The 16,216-nt window shown below is 37.5% G+C and overlaps 1 protein-coding gene and 1 long non-coding RNA gene across 2 annotated transcripts in view; one reads left to right on the top strand and one right to left on the bottom strand.

Moving 5' to 3' along the window:
• LOC129757200 (acetyl-CoA carboxylase) overlaps nt 1-16,216 on the top strand; it is a 71,123-nt gene that overhangs the window by 19,555 nt on the left and 35,352 nt on the right. The gene's annotated exons all lie outside the window — the stretch shown is intronic.
• LOC129757201 (uncharacterized) lies at nt 11,163-11,732 on the bottom strand. The gene is made up of 3 exons (XR_008739644.1): nt 11,545-11,732; nt 11,372-11,484; nt 11,163-11,311 (listed from the first exon to the last, which is right to left on the bottom strand). It is a non-coding gene; the product is annotated as an uncharacterized LOC129757201 (long non-coding RNA).

The raw sequence follows: 16,216 nt of genomic DNA, 5'->3' as shown, positions 1-16,216 counted from the left end.
CCTGCTGAACTGAACTGGAACTTCTGATTTATTTTTTATGATAAATTCAGATATATTTATTTTGAAATTATTTTGCATTTTTTTAATATTCATTTCGAAATCGAAATTCATTAGTTTAAAATATAAAAATATTATGGTTGAATCTGAATTGAATGAATATTTTTAATTTTTCTATTGCTCAAACTTTGTCCATATTTTTCTTAAATTTCGAGTCAGAATTCAAAATAGTGATCGTGATTCCCAAGTTCTGCAATCAGAACTTTGAAACGATACAAAAACAATGTTGTTTGGTGAATGGTTTCTTATTAGTTAGAAAGTGCTTAGGAAATAAAATTTTGCAACTTGTTGCAATAGTTGCAAAATTTTGTTTCTTTTGCACGAGTTGTAAATTTATCCAACGGAGCTTGCCGCGTTGGATAATTAGGTCGATTACTGAAAAACGTCGAATCTTGCAACGAGTGGCATACACAATTTTTTGCCAATTTGTAAAATTCCTTTGAAAATCCATTAACGGCTTCCGTTCCATTATCGTTCTAACTTTTGGAGCATATAAACTTGATATAACACGCTTTCAGAAAATGAAAATTACGGCGACTGGCTAAATTTCCCCAAAAATGATATAATAAAAAGAAGAAAAGGGGATAAATTATCCCAATTCTTCCCTTTTCTAGTACTAATAATGGATACCGAGCACGCGTTTTGGACACCAAAGCGCATCGAGCGTATCCGAACTTAGCCAGAAATATAAGGGTACTTCGTTTTTATAGCTTATCAAATGAATATTTGCATGATACATTTCGTTATGTCAAGGAACCATTTTAATGTCGTTGATTCATTTCCAAAACAGATTGCTTTTTAAGGTATTTCTGCAGAGCAAATCCTCTATCGTACGATGGTCAATAAACATATAAGTGAAGCTGCTTAGAATTTTGAACACATAGCATAGATGATATGCCAATAACTTATGTAGAACTGCCTAAACGTGTTAACCTTTAAATAATAGACATTTATGGATTGGATTGTAGCATAAATTGTGCTGTAATCAAAAACTTCTAGAAACTCCATATTACGTCATGCGTTCGACGTCATTAAAGACTAATCGATCAGTCTTTGCAGTCCCGATCTTCAAGCTCATGAGCAACACTTTTTTTGGTTTAAAGTACACAAACATTGAAGGAAGCCACCAGTTTTTGTACAGCAGCTTACTATCAAGGGATTCGGTCGGGTCCGTGTTTCTTTAGCACGGAAGCTCCACTCACTCGGAGGAGTCAGCAAATTCGTCGCGTACCCCGCGAAGACAGGTTTTCAGGTGTGTTTTGACTTCTCCTGTCCCCCTGACCTACTGATACGCGTGGATCGTAAGCAAGATATTTAGCACAGTGGTCAAAACTACCAAAAAACTTGTTTTCCCTTAGTTTACTTTCAAATTTTCCGACTGCCCTAAAGGTGAAATATGAGTTAAGGTAAAACGCATATAATTGTTTCCTTTATACGGCCTAAGACCTACTCGATCTAGTATCCTTTCGTTCTTTCAACTAACTTTTAGCCTTTGGATCGATTAGGTTTGATGACCTTCCAACGAATGTTCGGGCTTGTCAAAAAGCTGCAGAATAAATTGATTGTATCTTCCTATATATACGTGAGATACCTTGTTTTATCTAATTGATCCTGTAAAACAACTATAATCGAGACAAAAAAAAAAGTTCTATTTGGTTTTGTCATGTTTTAAAAACTAAGAGTTTCTATAATAAGGAAAGCGTATTCTAAGCATCTCGAGAATTTCTCCGTGCTTTATCCAAATATAATGCACGTGTACCGTAAAGAAAGTGATTTCAACGGTTCAACTGTAAAAATTCAAATCTTCACGATTAAACTTTTGTTGTGTTCATATTCTGAACCACTGTGCTTTGTGCCAGGTAAACCGCCCAATGAATGACCGATGGAAACGAGAGGAGCAAAGAGCAACAGCAGCGACACGTTCAGTCAGTCAGTAGACGGCACACGGATCTACCTTACGCCCGAGAAAGGTTTTCTGGCGTGGCTGAATGGGGTCCGGACACTAACTCGTTGACTTCAGCCGCGGTCAGTTGTAAGTGAGACGTGGCGGATTTCGGAAGCACGCAATTTTCGTGGGTTGTTAAGCCAAAAATTGTATGGAATTATGGAATTGGTTGATCGAGTTGTGCCTTAGTTTTGTGGAGATCTTTCAATTGTTCGTTCAGATTCGCGACGTCGCGCGTTACGCGTCTTTGTATCCAGCGTTCCGGAGCTTAATTGGATAGACTATTGTTAGTGAAAATTCATGAATGATTGGTGTTTTATGAGAATTTATTTGTTCAACGAAAGATGGTGTCATGAATTTCTCATGTGGATCAGTGTGTTCGACCGTACATAATCAAACGTTACATAAACCGCTTTTAGTTCGACGAAGCTATGAATTGGAGTGCCGCCACGTAACAGCAGCTTCAAGTCGGTAGATCCAAATCTCGGTTGACCTGTTGCTGTTGAATCGGTGGGCTCGTACTTCTTGATTCACGCGTGTGCAAATGCAGTTGAATTCATGATTCGGAACTTGCTGTGGAATTCACTACTGGTATCAGTCAGCTCACACAGTAACGGATTTTTCGTGGTTCCTTTCGCGCAGCATTTTATTTCGGGAGAAAGTCTCAGTTCATTATGCGACACCAGCGAGAAAACCTGTTATGAAGTGTATATGCACCGACAACCAGCAAACGAAGCTGATTTTGTTTTTGTTTTCACCATTCCTTAGCGAAAATCATGCGTTTCCATTAATGCGATGGCTGCTAGTAGTCATGTAAAGTTACTTTTGAGGTGTAATTTGGCTTGAGGATTTTTTTTTGGAGCGAAATCAACTTTTGCGACACGATGAGGGTTCATTGAAGGAATACCCGGATTCGAATGAATTGATGATTCGCATTTAAAATTATCATATATTTGATGTTTCAGAAATAGTAATATTTGCTTTTCTAAATTAGAACTCAATTTAAATAACAAATCTAGAATGAATTACTGAAAAATTATAATTATATACAACCATTCGAAAATTCTTATCAGTAATTTTCCTGTAAGTTGTAAAGTCCTAAGTTGTAATCTCCACGAACGCTGAGCTCAAATAATGCAGTGGTAGACCGTGAACTAGAAACTTGTTCACATTCGATAAAATCTCCAATCTCGTCGGGTGAGGTAACTGGTTTTCGAATGGAATTTGTACCAGTAGAAAACATTTCTTCCACTAGAGAGGCCTTGCCAAAAATGCGTTAGCACTATTTTAAGTTTAGACTCCAAATTGGACTGGTTTTGGTTCCGCTAGTGAACTCTGCCAACGATTATGGTTGTGCCGAGGTTACGTAACCGCGTAACGACTTCGCCGAATTAGCGAAAATTATTAACACGAAGCGAGTTCAAATTAAACATTCTCTGAGTGATTCTCTGAAATCACCTATGAAATGATATATCGCAAGTCAGTGATCAACTTTAAATACGTATATCTTTTTTGGATTTTTTTTTAAATTTCAACAAAGCGTATTTTCATTTTCCGATTGCATGCTTAAATATAATAAATTAACTGGCATAATGTTGACAGAATTTTTTTTTCTAGAATCCGGGCTATTTTATTCAAAAACCTAGCTAAATCCGGGCATTTGACTTCGAAATTGTCGACAAAAAATCCGGACAATAATCGGGCAAAATTTGTCAAAACCCTGAAATAACACAAAAAAATCAAGAAAAAAATAGAAAACAATTTTTTTTTTCATAAAAGCTCATCAGCAGATTTTGAATTGTATTTTAGGCTTCCAAAGAATCCTTACATGATAATTTTTTTTAAAACTTGCTCAGAAAATTTCATTTTTGACTCATACATAAAAAAATTCACCACACAATTGGTTTTTTAATTGCTTGATTTGGCTAATAAAGTTAATATCTATATTTGGGCAAAATCCAAGCCTTTTCCAATAAAAACCGGGCTTGACTTTTCCCAAATTTTGTATTGAATATTCGGACAAACAGAATAAAATCGTTCAACCGGTTGACGGGACAAAATGATGTAGTTAACAATTCTATATGATCGAACACCTATAGATAAATCTGGCAGATTTTTAATATGACAGATCCATCCAATTCTATCTAAGTATAAGATTGAATTTCATTCATTTATGTAAGTAACAATTCCAAATACTACAAGGTAACCCAAAATTAAATTTCGGTTTTAGGTTTTATATTCAGTTGAGAATTAAGTCCGATTTAAGGTTTAGGTTTTTGATTAAAATGTTGAATGCAAAATTTTATTCAGAAAAATTCAAATTCGTATGTATAAAATGCTCGGATTCAAGTAAAGAATTCAGATTAAAAATATCAATATAAGAATGTTGAATAATACTGAGATTTGTAATTAAAATTCACATGCAAAATAAAGTAAGGGTCAGAAGTTTAACAAGCAATTTTGTTCTAAATTGCAGGGTGATAATACAGATCGTTAATCGTTATCACTGATAATACCGATCGTTAAACCAAAGCGCAAAATTCTGCAAATAAAATTTAGATTCATAATAGAATATACAAACCAAATTTAAATAATATTTCGAGATCATTTTTATTTTTATTTTATAGATTTTTCCCCGCACGTATCCTGGTTGAGAAATCCCACACTCCTTTTTCAAAACCAGCTGTATACGGTCGTTTTATTTTCAATTTTTAATATAGATTGGGTGGCCGAACCATGGCCCGCGACTAACTTTTTGTGGCCTGTGAAGCCCTTTTCGGAAAAAAAACCATGTTCGAAGAATTAAACGTTTTCTTGGTCTGGATATATCATTTGGACAAATATATCTTTAAATTCAAAACAAAGATCTAAAAATCTCTTTGAATTGATATAAGCAATTTTCCATAGATTTTTCGAACATTTACAATTTTGAAAAAATCACCAAATATAATTTGAAACATGGAGAATCTTTTTTTAAAGTTTTATTATTGACAATTTACCATCTTTGTGGCATTATTGTCATATGGAGAAACGTTCGCAGGATTTACTCAAAATCGGTTTTTACAGTTATACCCCTTCGGCTTCGAGGGCCTTATATAATTTTACAAAAATGGTTACAGTCATTGAATACATAAAAAAATATAATTCCGAAATATCAAAACTGTAGGGGAGAGTGAGGATACTTGATCCCCTTTTCTTATTTTCACCATATCTTTTTGGAAAAATTTAGCAACTCGCCGTCTTCGACATTTTCTGACAGCTTGTAACTTCAAGTTTCTATGCTCCAAAAATTAGAACGATACTTGAACCCGTTGATGAACTAGAAGCATTTTCGTGGGAGTCGTGCGATTTTTCTGATGTTAGGGGAGACTTGATCCCCTATTGAAGGAGACTTGATCTTTTATTCAGGAAGCTTGTATAAAAATCAAACAAAACCCCAAGATAGAATGTTAATTGACTATTTTGGTCATGTTTGTTCTCATTTCACAATTTATAGCAGACATAAGAAGAAAATTCTATAACTTTGTCTCAACGCTAATAACATTGCATACTTAAAGGCGCTATTTTTTATAATCAAGAGAAAATTAATTATTTTTGCTCTTTTCTTCAGATAATTGTTTGATAAATATTAGTTTTTAGATAAATATGAGTAATTTCGTAATCAGCAATCATAACGACCAATTCAGAAGAAGAATATGCCGTTTGGAAGGGGGATCAATTGTACCCAACTCTAGGGGATCAATTGTACCCATAATCAACATTTTAGAAAACTTTTTCTGAAAAAAGTTGAGAGTTTTACATTGTTTTGAAAATATGGCATTATGAAGTTCATTTTACGCTCGAACGGTTGATACATTGGAACAAATATTTTTTTCATAATTTTCCCATGTAAGGAACATTTTAAAGTGATGAAAAAAGATCTTCAAGTTACATTTTGTGAAATTTTTCAAACAAAGTTCAATTACTCAAACAATTATTTTGTTAAACATTTTTAAACTACAAGCATTGTTATTTTGCTCATTTTGACACATTTTTCTAGAACATTTGATATTTGTAAGACATTCCAGTTTCGAGATATAGCTAAGGAATCAAGTATCCCCAGGGATCAAGTATCCTCACTCTCCCCTACAGTATTTGACACATTATTTGTGAATTCCATAACACATTTTACTAAGTTTTCCACATCATAATTAAAATAATACTTTTACAATAACTTCAACCATTCGTAAATTGAATTCTATTTCAACAACCTCGTTAATCCATCAACATTTAATAACTTTTGCAATTTTTTATTTTTTGCAAAGCTTAAACAGAAAAAGGTATATTCATGAAAATTAAATCAAATCCAAATATATTTTAATTGGCAGCGTGCTTTGTATTAATGTACATCAATGATGAAAAACTAAACACAATTTATCGTTGAGTAGTAAAATTCAACTAGAACTGGTTTGGTACCGACAAATCTCTCAGAAGAACGATTTTTTGTAGCAAAATTGTTGCAATGATTCTGAAACAATTAAATTCGTATTCATCCTATTCGTATTGGCCTTCGCAATACACTTGTCCAGACACTTGTCGAGATACTGGAAGAATTGAAAAGAGTTGGATTGAGATGAGGTTGATGTCCATACTATAATAAACCAATATTATTTATGACATAACTTTAGTTCGTTAAAAAAATATTCTTTTAAATGTCAAAAGCTTATGAACGTCACTATTTTCAACAATTTTTTTTAAATTTGGCGTATTTTTTTTTTAAATTTGTCTTATCAAATTTTTCTATGGAGTACGGTGAACTTGAAAATTTTGAAATACGGGCGGTCATTTTTTGTAAATGGAGAACATCAAATTGCCTAAATGATCATTGTAGCCACGCGATTTGTAATTTGTGGGGTCAATAAACCGAGGAGAATTTAAAAAGATTGACGTTCATACATAAGTTGGGAGGGATTTCAAATGAGGCAAAATTTGTAAAAATATGCAAGTTAGTGACAAAAATGACTTATTAAGATAAATCTAGGATCTACGATGTGACCTAGGAAAATGCTTTGGATTAGAGTATTAAATATACAAATTCAGAAAAATAAAATAAAATAAAAATGATTGGAATAATTGTATTTTATTCAAGAAAATCAGCTGTGAAGAAAATGTACATATTTCATAAATCCTACATTTTTGTATGAAACTAGCAAAAAAATGTGAAATTATTATGAGCTTAGCTAAATTATTTATTCATTGAGTTGTACGATAAAAGCAAAATCCTCTTACGACATTGTGTATTTAATACTTAAGCACAAATACATCCGAACAATTTGGAAGCTTAATCTACTAGGTTTTGGTAATGAATTAAAAACATTTGATTTATTTATTAAAAAAAAAGATGTTTTCGCAAACTAATTTTAAACTTGTTGTCATTTTCGAGGGTTTCATAGATTGTCATCAAGAATAGCTGATTAGCAAAGCCATAAAGTTTCTCTTTTTGGATTGCCTTCAAATATCTTATTTTAACATGCAAATTTTTTCCGACAATGAAAGTGTTGGTGGACAATTCCACAATTTTTATCTTAGAAGTTTGTTTTGATGCTTGTTTAGCGCAAAAATTTATCAAACCTTCCCCCTTCCCGTAAATTTTAACACATTTTTTTAACAAAAAAATAAATGTTGTTTTGCTCGAACTATTTTCAGAAATCGAAGGGTTTTTTTAAAGCAATTTCTAACAGGGCCGTAATATGTTACAAGGTTTTTTTTAGTTTTCATGTTATGTAATTAACAACATTGGCAATTACCAGTTGAGTTTGAGTTTATATTTATGTAAAATGCAAATTTTGTCAATTTTTTGTTCAGGTATATTCATCTTATAATTTAAACAAAATTTGTAACTTTGATAAAGCTTTTAATTAATCTTCTGAACTAAATAAGACCGGTAAAAATATAAAATTCTTCTTTTGTCAAAAAAGTCAAAATGCGTAGTTTTTGAAATTTTGATAAAAAATCAGGCAGGATAATATCCAGAAAACATAAAATCGCATTGGAAATGATAGATTAAGTCGTTAATAATGTTAATGCGAATAGCAATTCCTACCACTTAAATAAACGATCGTAAAAAAGGTTACTCAAAATCGGTATTTATCGGATATGATAAAAAGTCCGCCATGTTTGCAAATTTGTTCTCCCACGCGGGATTCAAGTGAGAAAACAACCTTGTTGTTTTCTCTACGAGTAGCAGAGCAACCAGCTTACTAAAAATCAGATGGTTCATTTGAAAGAATTGTCCAATGAGAGAAACAGCATGTATTGTCGCTGGCAACGGTTTGCATAAATTGAGAGCAAAACTTTCGCTCTCTAGCTTACTTTCAGGAAGTACAAATAAGATGTTGAATATTGCCCAATTTGTAAGTTTTATCGCTCTAGACAGAATTTTAAAATATGTATGTATATTGCCTCCATTTTGGTAGATAATCGCTGTTTTTTTCGAGTTTTGTACTATCATTCTATAGTGTATATGGAACGTATAACAAAGTTGTTGAGAAATATACCTACAAAAATGTTTGGTGGATACTTTTTACAGGTAACAAAATTTTGCATGTTCGATCTCTAGGAACTGAGCTATCAGCAAAACAAAGTGTCCCAATCTATATATATAAAAATGAATTTCTGTCTGTCTGTCTGTCTGTCTTTCTGTCTGTCTGTCTGTCTGTCTGTCTGTTCCCTATAGACTCAGAAACTACTGAACCGATTTGCGTGAAACTTGGCAGATGGGTGTATTAGAGGCCGGGGAAGGTTCCTATAATAGTTTGGGACCCCTCCCTCTTCGTGGAAGGGGGGAGGGGGTCATATAAATAAAAGTGATAAGTCTTCATAACTCGAGAACTGATCATGCAAATGGAACCAAATTTGGCATGGGAGTGTATTTTGGTACGAGGAATGTTTCTAGGATGGTTTGGTACCCCTCCCTCTTTCCACTGGTAAGATACGAAGGAGGGAGGGGCCCAACCTTATAATTTTTAACATAACTGGAAAACTAATCAAGCTAATGGAACCAAATTTGGCATGGGAGGTTAGTGGAATACGAGAAATGGTTCTATGATTGTTTCAGACCCCTTCTTCCATCCAGTGGAGATACAGAAAAAGGGGGGGGGTTTAACCTCTTTGTCACTGCATAACTTAAAAACTTTTCGAGCAAATGGCACCAAATTTGGCTTGGAAAGGTATTTGGGTACGATAAATAGTTCTATGAATATTTGGTACCCCTCCCTTCTTCCAGTGAGAAGATAGAAAGTGGGGAGGGGGGTTCTTTCCTATTTTCAGCATTACTGGGCGAATAATCAAGCGAATGGAATCATATTTGGCGTGGGCAAATATTTGATAACGAAAAATGTTTCTATGATATTTTGAGAACCCTCCGAGGAAAATCTTAAGGGAGGAGAGTGCTCCCATACAATTTCTTCTTCTTTCTTCTTGGGAACTTACCCAGCAGATGGAACGAAATTTGGCTTGGGAGAGTATTTAGGCTCAAGGTATATTTATGTGAATATTTGGTACTACTGCCTTCTTCCATTGGGATGGTAGGAAGGAGATGGAGGCTAACTCGAGAACTAATAGAGCTAATGGAAACAATTTTGGAATGGGAAAGCATTTGAATACGTAAAATGGTTATTTGCTTATTTGAGACTTCTTTTTCCTTCAATTGGAGATACAGTTAGGGTAGACGGGAGCTCACATTCGATTGTTTTTCACAAACCAAGAACTTATCTTACAAATAAAACCAAATATGACATGGAAACAATCATGCAATCGATCAAATGGAACAGAATTGGGCATGGGAGTGTATTTATATACACGAAATGTTTTACCTTGATCCCCTCCTTCCAGGTAGAAGATAGATAGGAAGTGGGACTCCGATACAAATTTTATAGCATAACTCGACAACTAATGAAGCAAACGAACAACTCATGAAGGTAGTGTCATGAGAGGGTACGTTCTGATGTTACAGACCCCCCTTTACTTCCATTAAAGATAAAGGAATGGGGGAGGGGGCCACTCTCACAATTTGTATATTGATTCGAGAACGAATAGGTCAAAAAGGTGTCCCGTGACGAATGAAGATTCCATATATGAAAAATATGTTGGCATAAGTTATAAACTTTTGAAGCAAAGAAACCCAGAGTCATAAAAAAGATTCGAACACGGATTAAAAAAAAAAAAGATTTTAAAATAAAAAAAAAAGGTTGCAATTTTATTTTGGAAAAACATTTGAATGATTCTAAAATTGAATTAAATTTTTTTTGCAAATTAAAGAAAATTAAATAACAAGTTAACACAAATTTCAATAATTTTTGGGGGTGTAGCAAAGCACACCGGGTCAGCTAGTTCTAAATAAACTAAGCATTCCAAATATTTTCATATTTTCGATCTAAAGTAACTCATTTTTTACACAATGCAAATTGCATGCAATTTTGTTGCATACCGGTTTTTGTACGATTAATTCCAAATGATTATTTTTTTGACTTATTTTTTATTATCCTCCCACTTGTGATGTGTAAACTCTAAGTGACAAAAGAAAGACAAATGCAATTTTAAAAAACATGCTTAAGAATAGCTTCTTTAACTCAATTAATTCTGAATGCAGTTCGAAGCATTGGGATGCAATTTTTATAGAGTAGAAGAGCCGGATTTACTCAACGCCTTTTTTTTTTTATTCCAGAGCATTTGGTGATTTTGCAATAATGCTTCAAATTTGCTGACCGAATTGGCTTGTGTGTTTATTTTATCATTTTTAGTGACTCGATATTAGCTTTCATGCACTTACCCCTTTGGTTCTGGCTGGAGCCTCAAATGCGAGTGCTTCTATAGAATCTCCTTCAATCACACTCGACTATTTTTATTTTTCTACAGTTTGTAAAACTACTAATTGACTTAGACCTAAATTGTTAGTGAGATTAGATTTGAACACCCTTAGAAAATCTTACAATACAACTGAAAAATATGTTAAAATCACATAAAAAAAAGGAAAGTTTCAGAATTTAAATTAGAAATTAAGAAGCAAGGATATTTTTTTTTTAAATTGATCCAAATTCTTTTTGAGTATGCTTATTTATTGTCCATCAGTTATAAAATTAAATCTAGTAATGTTTTTTTTTCGATTGGATATCACCTCCATCATATCCGGGCCACTGTTTGTTTTGGCAAACTGTCTCCGTTGGTTTATTGAGAAGTTTTCCGCTGTCTGTTGAATTGGCCATAGTATGATGGATAAACTGGAAGACACGCTGATTGGCCACTTCGGGACAGTTGCTTGAGCTGGAAATCCTGTAGAAGCAAAAAATAGTTAGCAAAATTGTTACAAAAAAAATAATTAAAAGTACATACCCCAAAGCTTTCTTTTTGATTTCCTTGACTGCGGCCGGGACTATATTGAAATCAGATTGCGGAATCGTCCGGTTTCTTGTCGCTTCTGGATCCAGAGGAAACCAACCACTATCCTAAAATTATGGAGAAGAATTATAAAAAAATACAGCAGATGAAAATGTTTCTAAACTTACCGAGAGAAGCGGACAATTTTTGAGGCTTCCGCAAAGACACACCGGGCAGTTTCGCAAAAGTTGTTATGTGCGCGCAAGTACGATGTAAATCATAGACTGACTCTTGGTGGTGCGAGTGAGAAGCAAAACGCCGTCAACTACAAATTTACTGAAATTTCAGTTTTTTCTACAGAGAGGGTTTTGTAGAATAGAAAGAACTGACAAAGTATGTAATTTCTGAAACTCACTTCTACGTAAAAGTTGTCGAACTTCAAAGTACGTACTTTTTACATAAACAATATGTACAATTTTCTTAGCGTGAATGGCAGATTTAACATTTATCAACACTTCACATGAGTTTGTATCGAAAGTACTACCAACAAGTATTAGTAGCATCAAGCTCTGTTATCGATCGGCATCCAACTTGTCATTGGAAGCATAGATGGGTTTGACCTTTGCACGTGTTTTTAACATTTCCGCTTTAGATTTGCTACTAGGTTGAGTCAAATCGAAACTTAAAAATCTATCTATTCACAAGCAATTTTATTAACGACTTCAATCATTCGGCACTCACTGTAGTGCGCTACATGAATGACGTCCCAAGTTCGACATCAAGTCGTTGCTGATCGAATACAAACCGATTTGTAAGTAAAAATTTTCGTCGCGTAATACAAACAAATCAACCTGTAAAAGCCGGCTGAATGGCGTCACATTGCTGCCCCCTTCTCGGTCGGATTCGGTTTCGACGGAATCCCCCCACGATACGATCGATGCACGCCGTGTAGTGGTGTGGGTTCTGTAAACAACAAACTTGAATGACACCCGCGGTTAGTTTGGCATTGTTTTTGTGGGGGGTCGAGTGGGGTGGTAGCTTGATTTTTCAATGGGTCGTAACTTGCCTCCCATTTTATTTTATTAAAGGCTTTGAAAAAATAGAAAATGAAAAGTATAAAAAATTTCTGAAATATTCATTTATTGATGTATTTCTGAAAAGAATTGATTATTACCTTTCGAAACCGCTAACCAGACATCATCCGATGGGGGTTTCTCCCACAAATACCATGCATTTAGGTTTCGCTGGCTGGAGTAGTTTTGCTCTCCTCAAACATGATGATTATTGCCAGAGTGTGCCGAGTTAAACTGTTGAGAGGGAACCTGAAGTGTGCTCAAAATGTGAATATGATTACCCATCGACAAATATAAACAACATTAGCAGGATTCAGCGATTTAAAAAACAAACCTTTTTTATCGTTTGAATTGAAGTGGTTGTTCATATTTTTTTGGTTTTGTTTGACCATTTAATCACAAAGTTATTTTTAAAGGTTTGTTATCATTGGAATTTGTTTTTAAGCCATTTGAAAAATGTATTTTAGTTTACCAAATTACTCGTTACAGTTTTCATTTAAATATCTTATGGCCATTCAATCGATTTACTATGCACACTAAATAAGATGCTATCTCTAAAAAAAATCAATAAAACTGGGTTGCACGGTTTTCTGTAGTATTTTGATAACGAAACTTTTTGAAGATATTATAACCGTGTATCTGACACAAATATTTTGAATGTTTCAGTTTTTAAAAATGTGTGTGTGTTGAATTTGCCATTAAAAAACATTTAGGAACAAGGATCTTAATCCCGAACCTGCATCTGGTTTCTGACCTCTGTCCCTAAATTCTGAAATCTTAAATAGAATTCTGATTGCCGAATCTGCATTAAAAAGTTAAAACTGTGGTTCTGAACCTAAATTCTACTTATTCTAACTTATACTGGCTAACTGGCTGGTGAAGTAGACAATGTGCAACTCGAGACCCCATACACCCAACCCTCGGGTAGTGGTCATATCACCTCTTGTCTGCAACTCCGATTCTCTACCTCCCCGTGGTACTAGCTGGGGTGCGAGCAACCTTAGCGGAGATCGGGTACCCAACCCCGGTGGATGCTTTGGTCGCATGCAGAATGAGTTAGGGGGCTTCGTACGCGTCTGTTCTCCATGTTAGGGGCGGCGTGCGGAGTGCAACAACGTCCTGGTGGTGTTCGGGACCCAAAACAGCAACATCACGACGGTCCTCCTGCGAGAAAGTGGGGTTAGCTGCGGGCCTTGCGAGCCTGTGACTACTAAAAAAACATAAGCAACGAATAACGAACAACAAATTTCGGATGGAAATCGGCAAAGACCCACGCGACGAAAAGGGACTAGCGATTGGAAACTTGGAACATGGAACTGCCGATCTCTAAATTTTGTGGGCAGTACCCACGTGCTCTCCAACGAATTGAAGAGCCGCAAATTCGACATCGTAGCGCTGCAGGAGGTATGCTGGAAGGGCTCCACGGTACGAACGTATCCAGATGGTCGTGCTATCTACCAGAGCTGCGGCAACACACACGAGCTTGGAACAGCTTTTATAGTGATGGGAAAGATGCAAAAGCGCGTGATCGGGTGGTGGCCGATCAACTCACGAATGTGCCGGTTGAGAATCAAGGGCCGGTTCTTCAACATCAGCATCATCAACGTGCACAGCCCTCACCTCGGAAGTACCGGTGACGACAAAGACGAATTCTACGCGCAGCTGGAGCGTGAATACGACCGTTGCCCAAAACATGATATCAAGATCGTCATCGGGGATTTCAATGCTCAGGTCGGCCAGGAGGAGGAATTTAAACCGACAATTGGAAGGTTCAGCGCGCACCAGCTGACCAACGAAAACGGCCTCAGACTTATTGATTTCGCCGCCTCCAAACGAATGGCCGTACGTAGTACCTTTTTTCAGCACCGCCTCCCACACAAGTACACCTGGAGATCACCGTACCAAACGCAATCACAGATCGACCACGTTTTGATCGACAGCCGGCACTTTTCTGACATCATCGACATCAGATCCTGTCGGGGCGCCAACATCGAGTCGGACCATTATCTGGTGATGGTGAAGATGCGCCCAAAACTCTCCGTAGTGAACAACAAGCGAAACCGGCGCCCGCCTCGGTTAAACATCGCGCGACTGAAGCAACCTGAGGTCGCGGCAGACTACGCGCAATCGGTCGAAGCAGCGCTGCCGGCAGAGGGCGAGCTTGACGAAGCCCCTCTCGAGGACTGTTGGGATACCATCAAAACAGCCATCAACAGTGCGGCGGAGAACGTCATCGGTTATGTGGAGCGATCTCGACGGAACGACTGGTTCGACGAGGAGTGTAGGAGGGTGATGGACGAAGAAAATGCCGCGCGGGCGGCAGTAGTGCAAAGAGGCACCCGTCGAAATGTGGAAAATCACCGACAGCGGAAGAGGCAGCGAGTCCGACTTTTCCAGGAGAAAAAGCGCCGCCTGGAGGAGGAGGAGCTCCACGAGCTGGAGCAGCTGCATCGTTCCCAAGAAACACGAAAGTTCTATCAGAAACTCAACGCATCCCGCAAAGGCTTCGTGCCGCAAGCCGAAATGTGCCGGGATAAGGACGGGGGTATCCTGACGGACAATCGTGAGGTGATCAAAAGGTGGAAGCAGCACTTCGATGAACACCTGAACGGCGCACATGCAGGAGATCAAGACGGTGGGGGAAGGTACATCGCCGGCGTAGCCAACGACGAAGACGAGCCACTCCCAACGATGAGTGAAGTTAAGGAAGCCATTCGCCAGCTGAATAGAAACAAGTCGGCTGGGAAGGATGGCATCGCAGCTGAACTCATCAAAATGGGCCCGGACAGGTTGGCCGATTGCCTACATCGGTTGATAATCCGGATCTGGGACATAGAACAGCTACCGGAGGAGTGGAAGGAGGGGGTAATATGCCCCATCTACAAGAAGGGCGACAAATTGGACTGTGAGAACTACCGAGCGATCACTGTCCTCAATGCCGCCTACAAAGTGTTGTCCCGAATCCTACTCCGCCGCCTAACGCCACAAGCAAACAGATTCGTGGGAAGTCATCAGGCCGGCTTCATGGAGGGACGGTCTACGACGGACCAGATATTCACATTGCGACAAATCCTCCAAAAATGCCGTGAACACCAAGTCCCTACGCATCATCTATTCATCGACTTCAAAGCCGCATACGACACGATCGACCGTAACGAGCTATGGAAAATCATGGACGAGAACGGCTTTTCCGGGAAGCTGATCAGACTGATCAAGGCGACGATGGATGGAACGCAGTGCTGTGTGCGGATTTCGGGTGAATTGTCGAGTTCATTCGTATCGCGCAGGGGGCTTCGACAAGGTGATGGTCTATCCTGCATGATGTTCAACGTGGCGCTAGAAGGTGTTATTCGACGAGCGGTGGGCGAAATGCGGGGCACGATTTTCAACAGATCCAGTCAACTTATTTGCTTTGCCGATGACATTGATATAGTCGGCAGATCATCTGCGGCGGTGGAGGAGATCTACCGCAAACTGAAACGCGAAGCAGGAAGGATTGGGTTGATGATTAATACGTCCAAGACGAAGTACATGCTGGCCTGCGGATCCGAGACCGACCGAACCCGCTTGTCCAGTAATAACAAGGTCACGATCGACGGCGACGAGCTGGAGATAGTCGAAGACTTTGTCTATCTCGGCTCACTGGTGACCGCAGACAATGACACCAGCCGTGAGATCCGGAGGCGAATTATCAGCGGAAGTCGTGCCTACTATGGACTCCACAAGCAACTGCGGTCGAGAAGACTTAGCCCTCGCACGAAGTGTAACCTGTATATGACGCTCATTA

Source organism: Uranotaenia lowii, chromosome 3, assembly GCF_029784155.1.
Source record: "Uranotaenia lowii strain MFRU-FL chromosome 3, ASM2978415v1, whole genome shotgun sequence".
NCBI classification, from domain to species: Eukaryota; Metazoa; Arthropoda; class Insecta; order Diptera; family Culicidae; genus Uranotaenia; species Uranotaenia lowii.
This window is presented reverse-complemented; position numbering and strand designations above follow the sequence as displayed.